The sequence below is a fragment of the Triturus cristatus genome, chromosome 3_2 (genome assembly GCF_964204655.1).
Source record: "Triturus cristatus chromosome 3_2, aTriCri1.1, whole genome shotgun sequence".
Classification (NCBI taxonomy): domain Eukaryota; kingdom Metazoa; phylum Chordata; class Amphibia; order Caudata; family Salamandridae; genus Triturus; species Triturus cristatus.
Genome location: NC_140584.1, coordinates 895,316,652 through 895,331,441, shown reverse-complemented (window position 1 = coordinate 895,331,441; position 14,790 = coordinate 895,316,652).

Here is a 14,790-nt window from a genome sequence, read left to right as displayed (position 1 = left end):
AAGCAACGTTTGCGAAACATTTCCCACAAACGAGAAGTAGTCTCACCATCAATGTCCTCCTTCCGCACACCATCGGCCATAAGACCAAAAAACATATCACGTCTAGTAAGTTTATTGTCACCAGGAGTACGAGTATCAGGCCGGGACTGCCGTTCAGGTTTAAACCACTCACCCAACTCACCGAGTTGGCGTACCGATTCCAGCACCACAGATAACATGTTACCAGTCTGATTAATCAATAAAGTCATCATGACCTGCTTATAAGCAACAGGGGAAGAACGAATAATACGATTCCGCACAGAAGATGTCAAGAAACCATCAAGCAACCTGTCAGCAGTATTCAGAAAAATCGCCGTTTTCATCACCTCCTCTTTGAGACGTTGTGCAGCATCGCGCAAAGTATACCACGGTTTGTCATTCACAGGCCAGTCAGACTCAGTAGGATATTTTTGATTACAACCCTCAGTCGCCAATTGAAGCAAAGAAATTTGACCACCAACATTAAAGTTACGAAAATGATCCTGTACAGTAGAATCCGAACTCAAGGAACAAAACTTCAAACAATCGCCAGCATCCAACATAATGCCAGCAGCGCCCAGTTCATAAAGGCGCACCATCCATGTGAGTAAGGACTCACCAGCTCGCTGCCGAAATCGCTGCAAAATATCACTAATTTCTTGTTGAGTAAAATCCTCCAAAGAGTCTAAAGCAATACCATTGGGAGCACCGGGAGCCTGCTGCAACTTCCGCCGAAAAACTGGATGCACCGAGACCGCGGGACGAGCATCACAAGGAGCTCGACCAGTACACGTAGAGGAACAATCAGTGTAAGAAGCATCGACCCCACTCGAAGGACGAGCACAATCACAGGGTGCACCATCAGAGGCGCAAGAAGCAGACTTACAATCACGGCCGGAGCGAGAGGACTCGCGCTTGGCAGACTCCTCACCCGAGGAAGGAGAATCACTCGAGTTCCAGATATTACCATCCCATTCATCAGGATTCCAATCCAGTCCGGCTTTCGCCACGACCAGACGCACCTTTCGCGTCGAAACCCGACCACGCCGATTCTTGTATTTATAACGAGCAATTCGCACAGCCGCCCTCTCGGCAATAGTTTGGTATGTATCAAGTTTATCAGCAAGCAACTTATTTTGACACCGCAACAAAGTATGAGCATTCTGAATCTCAACAAAGTTCGCTTCCAAATCCTTATGCAAGTTCTGTAATTTCAACAACCTCTCATGCAGAATCCTGTACGCAGACAGAACAATCCAACCTCTGCGCCCCAAAACGGGAAGCTCATCACCCTTAGATACCGGCGCCTTCTGTAAACAAGTAATCACATTAGCCGGCTCCGCCAGCTCCAAAAAAGAATTCCAATTCTCACTCAAACCAGTAGAATCAGCCCACTCACGGGCTAAGGCTTCATAAGGCGTTGAATCCCAGCCGGGAATATCAACGGGCAACTTAAAAGTAGATTTCGATTTTTTAGAAAACATCTCGGAAAAGAAAGAAAAAGAGAAAAAGAAAAAGAAGAAAAAGAAAAGAAAACTACACACAATTATATACAAATAACATAGAAACAAAACCACGCACGCGCCGAAAGCAAACACGATACAACCACAACGCACACAGGTTTCGTAAACGGTTCGTGACGCCAAATGTTCTGCTTGGGTTTTCGGATCAGATAGAACCCGCTCGTCAGGGCCTCACTAACCCAGCCAGAACGTTACCCCCTCCCTAGAACCTATTTACAATCCTGCAACCACATATATCTACCACCTAAGGACAGGGGATTCCTACTATGCATACCAAGACCTCTTATAATCGGCGGCCTCGCGATCCCATACGGATCCAGACCTCTCTGCCCATACGACAGTATCACACGTGACGGCCTCGCGATCCCCTACGAATCCAGACCTCTCTGCCCATACGACAGTATCACAAGTGGCGGCCTCGCGGTTCCATACGAACCCAGACCTCTCTACCCAGACGGCAGTCTCAGCACAATCGGCGGCCTCGCGATCCCATACGGATCCAGACCTCTCTGCCCATACGACAGTATCACAAGTGGCGGCCTCGCGGTCCCATACGAACCCAGACCTCTCTACCCAGACGGCAGTCTTAGCACAATCGGCGGCCTCGCGATCCCATACGGATCCAGACCTCTCTGCCCATACGACAGTATCACAAGTGGCGGCCTCGCGATCCCATCCGAATCCAGACCTCTCTACCCAGACGGCAGTCTCAGCACAATCGGCGGCCTCGCGATCCCATACGGATCCAGACCTCTCTGCCCATACGACAGTATCACAAGTGGCGGCCTCGTGGTCCCATACGAACCCAGACCTCTCTACCCAGATGGCAGTCTCAGCACAATCGGCGGCCTCGCGATCCCATACGGATCCAGACCTCTCTGCCCATACGACAGTATCACAAGTGGCGGCCTCGCGATCCCATCCGAATCCAGACCTCTCTACCCAGACGGCAGTCTCAGATCACAAGTGGCGGCCTCGCGGTCCCATACGAACCCAGACCTCTCTACCCAGACGGCAGTCTCAGATCACAAGTGGCGCCTCGCGATTCCATACGAATCCAGACCTCTCTACCCAGACGGCAGTCTCATACGACAGTTCATCCTATGGTCACCATAACATACAAAAAGGGAATCAGTCTCACTATTCATCAGATCACACAAGGATTGCCAGTTCGAGTATAGCCTGTTCTCAGGTTCGAGGGGCTCCTCTTTCCCTTATTCAGTTACCACTTACCTGATCAGGGTTAACATCTGTTCATGTAGCCGCAGCTGACTAGAAGAATAGGCTACCCTCTTATACAAGAACACGCAGCACATGTTGATTCACTACAAACTGGATACTTTATTACTCATTACATACACAATCACATAACATTACGATATAACACATAACCTGCAAAGAAAAGTGAAAGATTAAGTTGTACACTCTAATAAGAAAGGGTCGACATCACCTTAGTAGTATGTAGCCTGCACTCAGTGGTCATCTAGGTTCCCTTCTCGTCTGTGTCTCGGCTCGCCTGGAATCACCCTTCTCCGAGTCACTGGGATCTCTTCCTTATCGGCTACTCTCTCCTCTCTGGCTATTCTGCTAGGAAAGCATCTGTCTCTCGGTTCTTCTCCGCCTTCAAGATGGCGTCTGTCTTCCCTGGAATAAGTAGTAGCTTTACTGCTAACGGCTAGATGCCGCCTACGGACTGAACATGTAACTGCCTCAGACTTTCACTAATATAGAGGTGCGTTTTCTCATGGAAAATTCCGGCCTGTAACCTGCCGCCCACCAAATTCTTGTACCTCCCCGTACCAAGGACACGTTCCCAGCCGGCCGGCCTGATGTAGTGTCTTCGGCATGAAGAAAAATACAATCCTTCGATAAGGGCCGGCCTGAACCGGTTCTCTCCAAGCGAAGAACACCTCATAACTAAAACATTACATTTGACCCAGAAGCATCCCAAGCTGCCGGAGCAGAAAGAAAGATGGAGTCCCTCCCGTTTGAGGCCTACCAGGCCTGAATTCAGCACAGCTCCATGAAATACCCTCACTACCGGACAGGTTATCCCTAATACTAACGAATCTATCCCCTAGGCTATGTGTGCAAGCCCTGATCTATGGGGAAGAGCACAGGATCATGTCGAAGTGCCTAGTAAATAGGCTCCATTCACTACTCTAACCCTTAGACTTGAATGGTAAGAGACTGAAGTCACATTTAATCATCTTTTCCTCACAAGAAGGCCGGGAAAATCGAGCAGAACAGCCAGTCAAGTCATAACAAAGACCACCCACTGATGGCTAGTCACCTAATGAAGAGTCAGCATCTTTGTGCTCCGGGCATTGGAGACCACTCGCTGACATCAGGAAGATATGTGCATCATCTGAATACCATGCTTGGGATTTATGCCCAACCATTATTCTTCCATCAGTATAGGATGGATGAATTATAATTACTAGATCTTGATGACACATATTGAGCTGGCTTTAGGATTATCATATTCAGAAGGAGATATACCAGGTGAAATACTTGAGAACACACTACTGAATGGTTTGCAATTGTCAGCCACGGTGCATGCAGGTAATAGTGGTGGGGCGGTGGGGCCGAGTAAGAGGGAATTTCGAGGGACGATGCAGAGGGAAAATTAAATAAATAATTAATTTTCCCTCAGTATAGTCCCTTGAAATCCCTCTTTACTCGGCCCCACCGCTGTTACCTGCATGGACTGCGGCTAACAATTGTGCTTCGGCAGCGATGGTATTGTTTTTAAAGCTTTACTGTGCTGAAATAAATTGATTCCATGATTGAATAAGAAGGGTAATTAGAAAGTAGTGGGCATGCATACTTGTTACAGTCAAACATTGATTACGATTATTTTTCCTTGTCACATGCTACTCTGGGTTCCAAATGCTTCATATTTGGGGGAGAACTTGTGGACTTTAATATAGATTTTCCATGAATGTTTCCAATTTGCAGAGAATATTTTATTAAACCTTTTGAACAATTGTTATTATTCGTGTAGGGTGACTTGGTCAAATACAATGGCAAAGCAATATAAGTACAATGTAATAATAGAGCAGTAAGTATAGACAACATTACTACATGCAGTAAGAATAAGGAAGGCAAATAGTATTGCAGGTGTGAGGTATTAGGCAGTGATAACTTAGAAACCTCAGTGTATTGCATGGATGATACTTGATGTATTATAATGGTCAGAGAAACAAGCATTTTCAATGCAATAGGTATCTAATTTACACGAGTTTGAGCTATTGGCATTGTAAATGACAATGCCTTTTATTTATGTTTTGGTTTTTAAAACATAAATAAAAGGCATTGTCATTAACAATACTAATAGCTTGAACTCTCGCAAATGCAAGACCTATTGCATTGCAATAAAGGGCCTTCTCCACCGCTTGTTAGATTGTAAATATCAGAGGAAGATGTCTTCAAAGTAGTGATAAATAGTGCAGTGAAGAAGATGTGTAAGAGCTGTAAATTACACAGACACAAAGTGTGAAGTGAGAGTTACATATGATGCGAGCTATCCACACTAACAAAGCGCTCCAACACCTTACACTCTGTGATTACACTGTCACGGCTCAGGAGGAAGAGCGGAAATGGGGGCGCTATTTCCTGCCCTCTCCATGATTTGAGTACTGTCATTGCTATCTTTGGCCTAATAAAAAACACTCCAGTTGTAGTAGGGCCATAGCTTCACCTCCTGGTGCAGGGTGGGCTGTGCCTTATGGCAGGCATGGTGCAGGGCAGACTGTGCTTTATGGCAGGCAATGAAGCAGGGATGGAGGGATGGTCTCGGCTGCAGTTCCGGCCTCGTACAGTGCCCCTGCTATTACTAGTGAGCGAGAGGCGTTGAGGTGGTGGTATTGGTATTGTTGGTGGTGGTGTTGGTGGTATTGGTATTGGTGGTATTGGTGGGGGTGGTATTGGTGGTGCTAATATTGGTGGTGGTACTGGTATTGGTGGTGGTGTTATTGGTGGTGGTGGTATTGGTGGTGGTATTGGTGGTGACGGAATTGGTGGTATTGGTGGTGGTATTGGTGGTATTGGTGGTGGTGGTATTGGTATTGTTGGTGGAGGTACTGGGATTGGTGTTGGTATTGGTGGTGGTGGTATTGGTGGTGTGGCATTGGTGGTGGTAGTATTAGTGGTGGTGGTGGTGGTATTGGTGGGAGTGGTATTGGTGGAGGTGGTATTGGTGAGGATGATATTGGTGGTGGTATTGATTGTGGTATTGGTGGTGGTATTAGTGGTGGTATTGGTGGTGGTATTGGTGGTGATGGTATTGGTGGTATCGGTATTGGTGGTATCAGTGGTGGTGGTATTGGTGGTATTGGTATTGGTGGTGGTATTGGATTGGTGGTGGTGGTATTGGTGGTGGTATTGGTGGTTGTGGTATTGGTGGTTGTAGTATTGGTGGTGCTGGTATTGGTAGTCGTAGTATTGGTGGTGGTACTGGTGGTGGTGGTGGTGGTATTGTTGGTGGTGGAGGTATTACTGGTGGTATCGGTGGTATTGGTGGTGGTGGTGTTATTGGTGGTGGTGGTATTGATGGTGGTGGGATTGGTGGTGGTGGTATTGGTGGTGAAGGATTGGCGGTGGTGGTATTGGCAGTGGTATTGGATTGGTGGTGGTGGTATTGGTGGTAGTGGTGGTGGTATTGGTGGTGGTATTGCTGGTCTTGGTATTGATGGTGGTATTGGTGGTGGTGGTATTGGTGGTGGTATTGGTGGTGGTGTTATCGGTGGAGGTGGTACATGTGGTGGTGGAGGTGACGGTATTGATGGGGATGGTGGTATTTGTGGAGGTGGTATTGGTGGGGATGATATTGGTGGTGGTGGTGGTATTGGTGGAGGTGGTGGTATTGGTGGTGGTATTAGTGGAGGTATTGCTGGTGGTGGTATGGGGGTATTGGTGGTAATGGTGGTGTTAGTATTGGTGGTGGTGATATTAGTGGTGGTGTTGGTATTGGTGGTGGTGTTATTGGTGGTGGTGGACTTGGTGGTGGTGGTATTGGTGGCGGTATTGGAAGTGGTATTGGTGGTGGTATTGCTGGTCTTGGTATTGATGGTGGTATTGGTGGGGGTGGTATTGGTGATGGTAGTATTGGTGGTGCTGGTATTGGTGGTGGTGCTATTGGTGGTGTTGGTATTGGTGGGAATAATATTGGTGGTGGTATTGATTGTGGTATTGGAGGTGGTGGTATTGGTGGTGGTATTAATGGTAGTATTGGTGGTGGTTTTGGTGGTGGTATTGGTGGTATTGGTGGTGGTGGTATTGGTGGTGGTGGTATTGGTATTGGTGGTATTGGTAGTGGTATAGGTGGTTTTATTGGTGGTACTGGATTGGTGGTGGTGGTATTGGTGGTAGTATTGGTGGTGGTATTAGTGGTTGTGGTATTGGTGGTTCTGGTATTGATGGTGGAGGTATTGGTGGTTGTATTGGTGGTGGTAGTATTGGTGGTGGTGGTGTTGGTGGTGGTATCGGTGGCGGTGGTATTGTTGATGGTGGTGGTATTGGTGGTGGTATCTGTGGTGGTGGTGGTGGTGATATTGGTATTGGTGGTGGTGGGATTGGTGGTGGTATTAATGGTGGTATTGGTGGTGGTATTGGCGGTAGTGGTGGTATTGGTGGTGGTGGTATTGGTGGCATTAATGGTGGTGGTATTGGTGGTATTGGTGGTATTGGTGGTGGTGGTATTGGTGGTGGTGGTATTGGTAGTGGTATAGGTGGGGGTATTGGTGGTACTGGATTGGTGGTGGTGGTATTGGTGGTAGTATTGGTGGTGGTATTAGTGGTTGTGGTATTGGTGGTTGTGGTATTGGTGGTGGAGGTATTGGTGGTTGTATTGGTGGTGGTAGTATTGGTGGTGGTGGTGTTGGTGGTGGTATCGGTGGTGGTGGTATTGTTGGTGGTGGTGGTATTGGTGGTGGTATTGGTGGTGGTGGTGATATTGGTATTGGTGGTGGTGGTATTGGTATCAGTGGTGGTGGCATTGGTGGTGGTATTGGATTGGTGGTGGTGGTATTGGTGATGGTGGTATTGGTGGTGGTATTGCTGGTGGTATTGGTGGAGGTGGTGGTGGTATTGGAGGTGGTGGTATTGATGGTGATGCTGGTATTGGTAGCGGTATTGGTGGTGGTATTGGTGGTGGTGGTATTGGTGTGGATGATATTGGTGGTGGTGGTATTGGTTGTGGTGGTGGTAGTATTCGTGGTGGTATTAGTGGAGGTATTGGTGGTGGTGGTATTGGTGATGGTGGTGGTATTGGTGGTGGTGGTAGTATTGGTGGTAGTGGTATTAGTGGTGGTGGTGGTATTGGTGGTGGTGAGATTGGTGGTGGTGGTATTGGTGGTGGTATTGGTAGTGGTGATGGTATTGGTGGTGGTATTGCTGGTCTTGGTATTTATGGTGGTATTGGTGGTGCTGTAGGTGGTGGTGGTATTGGTGGAGGTGGTGGTGGTATTGGTGATGGTGGAGGTGGTGGTATTGATGGTGGTATTGGTGGTGGTGATATTGGTGGTGGTATTGGTGGTAGTGGTGGTTCTGGTGGTGGTGGTTTTGGTGGTGGTGGTATTGGTGGTGGTATTGGTGGTGGTGGTATTGGTGGTGGTGGTATTAGTGGTGGTTGTGGTAGTGTTGGTGGTATTGGTGGTGGTGGTCTTGGTGGTGGTATTGCTGGGCTTGGTATTTATGGTGGTATTGGTGGTGGTTGTGGTGGTATTGGTGGTGGTGAAATTGGTGGAGCTGGTGGTGGTATTTGTGATGGTGGAGGTGGTGGTATTGATGGTGGTATTTGTGGTGGTGGTATTGGTGGTAGTGGTGGTACTGGTGGTGGTGGTTTTGGTGGTGGTATTGGTGGTGGTATTGGCGATGGTGGTATTGGTGGTGGTATTAGTGGTGGTATTGGTGGTGGTGGTATTGGTGGCGGAATTGGTGGCATTGGTGCAGGTGGTATTGGTGGTGGTATTGGTGGTATTGGTAGTGGTGGTATTAGTGGTGGTTGTGGTTTTGGTGGTGGTGGTCTTGGTGGTATTAGTGGTGGTATTGGTATTGGTGGTTGTAGTATTGGTGGAGGTGGTGTTGTTAATAAAACCAGCTTTTGAAAACAACCTGTCCAGTGGGTTTAGTTCAGATGACGTAACGCAGATGTGCTGTTGTCAGCTGCAGCGCATTAGCACAGGATTATGTGCTACCTAGAATTCACATGACTCAATTCGCTAATCATTTCTAAAATCATTTTACTTGGTGGTGGTGGTGGTTGAAACAGACACAAGATACTGCTGGGTTAAAGTGATTGAAAGCAGGCGCCCGTTTTATGGGGGCGGCTGTGCTGCTTAAAAAACACAAGCCGTTTCAGCTGAATCAGCGCATGTCCGGCCTGCAGTAAGAGAAACTCAATAAAGTAAATAGTGCTTACAGACTAAATAACAGGTCCTGTGTAACAACTGAAGTAAAAGGGCCAGTCGCCATGGGAGGGTACAAATGAAGACAAGGCATACTAAGGAGGGACTAGTAAGCCTATTAACGGATCCAAAGGCAGCATTTACGAAAGACAATGACACAAGCCAATAAAAAATATGGGAGGAGAGTGGGCGCAGCTTCTCTCCCATACTCTACTACAGTAGTCTCGCAGAGCGAGCAGCGCATGTGCACTGCCGCTAGGCTCGACCTAAAAAGGGAGAGCATAGTGAGGGGAGAAGAAAAGAAGAAAGAACATAGGTAGGGGGAGCCTTGTATTTTACTGCATATGCACAGGGTATCATAGAGGTTAATGGAGGCTTGGCCTTTTGCAAGTATTCATCGAGCTTGTTCCATAGGGATCTTGAGGATTTGGGGTTGAAGCTGAAGATATGTACTGTCAGCACTTCTTATGAACCAGGACCAGGCTCATTATATAGTGTGTGAAATGTTATATGAGTTTTTTCATTCCACGAGTATGATCTTAATCCCGATTTTTAAGAACAAATCCATTAGGTACGCTGCATTTAAGTTAAATGCCAGCTCTAGGTTACAGCAATGTTTTTAAGAGGAATTTTGGTATCAAAATACAATTTATAATGAGGTCTATTTTACCCCAGAAATGTTTTTACAATTAAATAACATATGTTCTAAGTTACTGGTAGTATCTGAACAGTGCCAGCATGTGTCTGTAAACGTGAATATGAGCACTCTTTCAAGAGTTCAGAGGCAGCTATAAATCTTCTAAAATTGACATTGGCATAGTATGGGAAGATTTTGTGAGTGAGGTAGGGTATACATGTGTTCATGCAGGTGGAATTTGATAGGAGAGTTAGTTTGTATTTTTGAGAAAATGATGGTTCCCCTTTCTTATATATGTTCGTATTATTGGGGTTAGTCATTTTGTCTAAGAATTTGTATATTTTGGTGGCTATGTGATCTCCTTTGCCGAGCATTTCCAAACATTGAAGGTAGACTGAAATGTGTGGTGTGTGCCTAGGTTCCCTAGAGCTGTTTTAAGTTTCAGGAAGATATAGAAGTCAATAGGTTGGAGCTTGTGCTTTTCTTTTTTTTTAATTAATTCTTTTTATTAAACAGTTTCAACATAAATCACATCACATAATTACAAGCAAGCGACTTTACCTATCCATAGTATCATCAATAACATCAAAGTACAGGTCACATTTACCGTATTGGCTAAATCAGGGGGTATCGAGAGTCTCAGTATTGGTCTGTCGAGAAGGCGGAACACAGATATCTCCTCTGTAATGATTCCAAGCTCCCCACACCTTATTCCACTTCCCCGGGCACCCTCTGGCCACGTAAACAGAATTTTCCCTAAACATGTACCAGTCTAAGTCCTCTTCCCATCTTTTCATTTGAGGCGGCTGGCTTCCTCCCCACAGCAGTGCTATGTTTCTTTTCGCTATCATGTAAGCTAGGGTAGCCCACTGTGTAGTGTATGTGTTAAGTTCTGTAGGTTCCCAAACATTTAGTATACACCTTCGAGCCTCAGGCTGCATGTTTACACTTAGGACTTCTCGCAGTGGGCAGTGTATGCCTTGCCAATATGATTGTATGTACGGGCAGTTGCGCAGGATGTGAATGAACGTCCCTATGTCTCCACACCGTCTTCTACACTCTCCACTCTTTACTTTCCCCATCCGTACCAAGCAGGGCCCTGAGATGTAGATCCTGTGTAGTATTTTGAGTGGCACCAACCTCAGTCTGGCCTGGATGGCAACCTTCTGTGGGGAGGAAACTGCCTCTTGCCAGTCCTCGTCATCGAGCTCTATGCCGTCACTGACCCATTTCTCCTATAGAGCTTGTAGTGGATCGTCCATGTTGTTAATCAATTTTCTATAGATAAGAGAAATGGTCTTTTCCGGGAGGTGTCCGTCTAGTAATCTATCCTCCGGAAGGGAGGCTTCCGGGAGTGATGCATTTCCGGGCACCTGGGTGAGCAACGCGTCCCGCGTTTGGAGATACCGATAATGCTCGGTGTCTGCCAAGCTGTATTTCTGTTTAAGGGAACTGATAGGGAGAACCGTCCCCTTACCCCAGACATCTTTTATCTGTGAAATTGCGATGAGGTCCCATTTGTCAAAGCCCTTGGATTTCCAAAGGCTCCCCAGCCTCTCGGAATTCCATAATGGGGAGCCAAAGTAAGTCTGTTGTTCCAGTTCAGGTGTTTATTGGCCGCATGCCATACGTGGATCGAATGTGCTGTAGGTCCCGTGAGAGGAAATCTATGGTGTTTGGCGTACAGTGCTCTATTGTAGTCTCCCCCTGGGAGCAGCCATCTATCCATAGCGTACCCGGGATCATCCGGGCGGCCATAAATCCAGTGATTGATGGCTGCGAGCTGAGATGCCCAATAATACTTCTGAATATCAGGAAGACTAATGCCCCCATCGTACCAGTTGAGAGTTAGCTTGGATAATGCAATACGGGGCCTGCCGTCCCACAGGAGCTCTCTTCGAAGGTTTTCTATTCCTTTTAAATAAGATGCTGGGACTGGGTCCATTGCATTCTGGAGAGCGTATAAAAACCGAGGCAGGGCCATCATTTTGAAAAGGACTGCTCTGCCTAGCAAGGAGAGGGGGAGGGACTTCCAATGTTTGACATCATTTTTCAGCTTCTGCATGGGAGGATCTAGATTGCGGGCAAAACTAAGCTTCGAGCTCAGCGTCACGTAGATGCCGAGGTATTGGAAGCCGTCGTTCGCTATCTGAATTGGGCAGTTCTGCGGTATGCTGGGTGGATCACCTTGAAGGACGTAGTCTACCGACTTGGACCAGTTTATAGTGAATCCGGAATGTCTCCCAAATATTTCAAGGATATCGAGGAGACCAATCAGTGAGGCTCTTGGGGAGGTCATATAAAAAAGAATATCATCAGCGTACAATGATATCTTGTCTTCCCAATCTAAGGTCCACCGCATTCCGTGGATCACTTGATCTTGCCTGATCCAGCCCGCCAGTGGCTCCAGTGCCAACGCAAAGAGAAGCGGGGACAAGAGGCAAGCCTGGCGTGTGCCCCGGCTCAGCTGTGAATCTAGGGATTTGTGGTTGTTCACCACTACTCGGGCCATAAGGCCGGAGTATAAGAGACGGATCCAGCTTATAAATTCTGGGCCAAACCCTAGCTTGTTCAACACAGCGAATAAATAGGGCCACTCAACCATGTCAAATGCCATGGTGGCATCCAGTGATACCAACATAGCAGGTTCCAGTATGGTTGATACTCTGCCGAGCACCCCATGCAGACGGCGCAGTTTGAGGGCAGTGTTGCGATGAGGCATAAAGCCCGATTGGTCAGGGTGAAACAAGGTGGTGATAACTTTAATTAGGCGTGTAGCAAGCAACTTAGCGAGAACTTTAGGCTCCGCATTTAATAACGATATGGGCCTGTAGGACGCACAGCTGGTTCTGGGTTTGCCCTCTTTGTGTATGACGACTATGTTGGTGACCCGCTGATCATATGGTAGTACTCCTTTGTCTCTACTCTCCGCCAACATAGAACGGATATAGGGGGTGATTTTGTCTGGCCTCAGCTTATACAATTCAATGGGGATGCCGTTTGGACCCGAAGCCTTCTCTGAGTGTACTCCCCTGATTGCCAGCGCCACCTCATCGTCCGTTATCGGGGATTCAAGATATGCTCTATGTTCATCTGAGAGTGTGGGTAGCCTGATGTCCCGAAGCAATGCACAATTCTCATCCTCCGAGAGCCCACGGGCGGTGCTCTACACCGTACGGTAGCAATCTGCAAATTTATCCGCTATTGTCTGTGGGTCTGTGATGGGGCTGGAGTCGTCTCCAGGTAACTCAGGTACCAGGCGAGCCACCCACTCCCTTCTGTCCAACCATGCTATCAGCCTTCCTGCCTTATCCCCGCTCGAAAATTCTGTTCTGGACCTCTCTGCCCTGAGCCCGAGCTCTGTCTTCCGCTATGCTTTTAAACTCATCTTGTTTCAACTTCAGTAGGTGAAGTCTTTCGGGGGTCACTGCTTGGGCTAAAACCTCTTCCGCCTTCAACACTTCTTCCTCTGCCTGAACGAGGTCTGCCTGCCTCTCCTTCTTCTTTCCGGCTATTAGGGAGAGGGCTTCTCCCCTCATGACCGTTTTGTAAGCTTCCCAGAGCGTCTGTGCGGACTCAACCGAACCCTCATTTTCCTGAAAGTAATTGTCCGTGACACTGGCAATATTCTTCCGGATGCCCGGGTCTTTCAGGTACCATGAGTTAATAGGGGCCACTCTCCCTACATTCATTTGACCTAGTACTACTTTCATCCAGACTAGGGAGTGATCTGAAATGCATCGTCCCAGTTGACCAACCTCTCGGATATTGTGTGCCTGCGCCACAGGTACCAAGATGTGATCAGTGAGCTCTTGATACATGGGTGAATTGGACCCTTTCCGGATTATGCGTCCTACAACCGTCCACCAGCCCCATGGACTCAAGAAAGTCCGGGAGCCACCTCTGAGCTGGTCTAATGTCTCTTGGCGGATGTCGGTCCAGCGCACTTGATACCACCGCATTAAAGTCCCCCCCAATTATTAGTAGGCCCATCGGGAATGAATAAAGAGTTGTACCCAAATCTTTGAATGTGTCTGTCTGAGTGCCAGGTGGGACATATATTAATACAAATGTGGTCGTCCTCCCTTCCCACAGGCCCGAGACCCCGAGATATCTACCTCGTGTGTCCAACCAAGTGTCCCCCACTATGAAAGGGAATGTGTTCTTGACCAATATGCCTACTCCTCACGACCCAGAGGTGAAACCCGCGTGTGCCACCAACTTATATCCTCCGTTGTGCAAGGCCATACATTTGTTTCCGATTAAGTGCGTTTCCTGCAGAAGGATTATGTCTGGGGCTTGTCTCCTAATAAACTGGTTGACAATACCACGTTTGATCTTGTCTCCCAGGCCATTAACGTTTCAACTGAGGACTCTAACCCCTGATTCCCATTGTGTACTCATATGTAATATCCCTTGGTAGTCGCGCAAGCTCTGTAACTCTCATTGATGATGTCGAAAGAACAAATTCTAAGAACAATTTGAAGTTAATGAATAATAACGTCCTCCGAACTGATAACTCCCCTTCCCAAACACCCCCCTCCCTGCACCCCTGCCCTCTGGGCTCCAAACTGCCCATTCTAAAACCTGCAGAGTGCCTGTCGCCCAAACTGGTACTAAATGAAGAAAAGTGGGGTGCAATTGTCACCCCAGGTTCCCCTCCCCCCCAATCAGGTAGACTGTGCCTTGCTACTTTCGCTAGTTTGCTGGAGCGGTCTACAATGCGTGGACAATAAAGAATCATCTCTCCCCCCACACATCACCCACCCAACCCCCAAAAGCAACACAAGCAGTCTATAAGCCAATTAATCAATTGCGTCCGGCACACCCCGACGCCACTCCCCCCGCCACCCCCCATGGAACCATCTCACCATTGTATTATGTTTGCCAAGGGTCAGCGATTCTCCAGCCAGTCCGCTGCCACCTCAGGGTTGTCGAAAAACCAGCCCTTTCCCTCCGCTTCCACACGAAGCCTGGCTGGGAACAGCATGGCGTACTTGTATCCCTTGTCCCTTAACGTCTTCTTGACCCTGAGGAAGGAACGTCTTTGTCGCTGCACCATCTGAGGGAAGTCAGGGAAGAAGGAGATGTCTGAGTTTTCATATTTCAATGGCGGCCCCATACGGGCATGTTGAAGTATCACATTGTGGTCTCGAAAGTTATGAACTCTCGCTAGAATTGGTGGGGGAGCGCTCCCGGTTTT